We start from the raw sequence: 2067 nt of genomic DNA, 5'->3' as shown, positions 1-2067 counted from the left end.
CCAGATCTAGAATCTCGACATCCAGCTCTGTTTGCATGTGTGCTTCGTCGTGTGTGTGCGACTGGATCTGCTGCTTCTACTATATCCAGATCTAGAATCTCGACATCCAGCTCTGTTTGCATGTGTGCTTCGTCGTGTGTGTGCGACTGGATCTGCTGCTTCTACTATATCCAGATCTAGAATCTCGACATCCAGCTCTGTTTGCATGTGTGCTTCGAGGTGTCGATGGATACTTCTGGCCAAACTTCATAGTATTGGCCTTTTCTAGAAACATTTGGTGTAGTCATGTCCCCAACATGTTGAGTTCGTTTAAAGCCACAAAATGTTTACTTTGTTGTATTGACGTTTTCAAACTTTGGCGCGTATTTGGCGCGTAGTTTTTATATAGTGCAAGACTTAAGTCTAGGTCTCTCTGTTTCCTATGTTTATTTGGAGCACAGAATTCAAGACTGATTTCGGAGCAGTTAGCACGAACAGAAGTACGGTTTTGCGGTTTGTCGTGTTTGTGCCAGAGAGTTCTATCTACTCCGTGTTTACAAAGCTGCTTCTACTGTTTCCAGATCTAGATCTCAATATCATATTCTATTTGGAAGTGTGCTTGGCAGTGTCGATGGGTACTTCAGGCCGAGCTTCATTGTATTGACTTTTTCTAGATATTTTGGTGTAGTGATGTCCCCAACACGTTGAGTTCGTTTAAACCCACTAAATGTTCACTTCGTTGTATTGACGTTTTCAGAATTTAGAGCGTATTTTCTGCATAGCTTTTTATAGAGCAAGTCTCGAGATCTAGATCTCTGTCCTAGATGTATTTGGAGCACAGTGTTCAAGACTGATTTGGGGTAGTTAGCAACAAGATGGCAATCTAGATCTAGATCTGCTCGGAATAAAGATGCCCATGGAATATTAGTTAACAATGTGGTAAGATGCTCTCTAAAGGTAGAATTTGGTTGATCCCCCGAAACAGGTGAAAGCGAGATGAAATAGAAAAAGTCGACTATCAGTCAGAATTTACGTTCTATTAGTCAGAGTCTGGAGGAAGACATTGAGCGTGCTAGGCCAAGAAAGAAGGGGCCAATGTTGGCCTTTGCGTGCAACGCACAGTCCTTTAGTGAAACTCAAGTACATCGGAGATTACTGACACATGACTGTGGTGAATTCAGAGTCATATGTGAACATTGCAATGCCGTAATGTGGAGAGAAGAGAGAAACAAATTCTGCTGTCAACATGGCAAAGTTAATGTACCTGTACCTCCCGCACCCCTCCAGGAACTGAGCAGGACTTTAATCCAACACAGAGCGGCAGCTCTTTCTTACCACACTGCAGGTCATACAATAATGCTCTCGCCCTGGCTTCAGTTGGGTGCAGCAAACAGGCTGAGCGGGGCTTTCATCCAACCTTCATCCAACCTTCAAAAACTGCACTACAAACATAATTTTATCTTGCAATTTCCTATCGCTATATTATATCACCCACGTATCTTGTAGCAATAATGATAGTAATAATGGTAATAATGAATTGCATTAATACAGCGCATATCTACGCGCTACAGATGGTTTTAGACCAAAGCACAACCCTCCTACTTTAGTGACTGTTAAAAGACATGTGGTTATTTTAATTATCGTCAAAAGCAAAACTTTATTTTCAAAATTCTAGACAACCACAAATGAGCACAGATGAGATTACTGTAACTTTGTGATCCAGCATGCTCCATCACAACAAGTCTCACAAAATGGCTATACTGTTCTCTTCTGTCTACAGCGACGTGCCTCGGCCGACGTGGACTTTTTCCGGGGCTGGGAGGACTACAAGAACGGTTTCGGAGACCTGTCTGGAAACTTCTGGTTTGGGCTGGAGAAGGTCCATCAGCTGACACGTCAGGCAAGTTGTGTGTGGCTTAGTAGAAAGTGTTGTCTAACTATGTGACAGCTGTGTGCGCTGCTGCTGTTGTCGGAGTCCCTGTTGCTGTTGTCGGAGTCCTTGTTGTTGATGTCCTTGTTGCTGTTGTTGTTGTTGTTGTTGTTGTTGTTGTTGATGTCCTTGTTGTTGTTGTTGTTGTTGTTGTTGTT

Source organism: Aplysia californica, unplaced genomic scaffold, assembly GCF_000002075.1.
Source record: "Aplysia californica isolate F4 #8 unplaced genomic scaffold, AplCal3.0 scaffold00161, whole genome shotgun sequence".
Classification (NCBI taxonomy): Eukaryota; Metazoa; Mollusca; class Gastropoda; order Aplysiida; family Aplysiidae; genus Aplysia; species Aplysia californica.
This window is presented reverse-complemented; position numbering follows the sequence as displayed.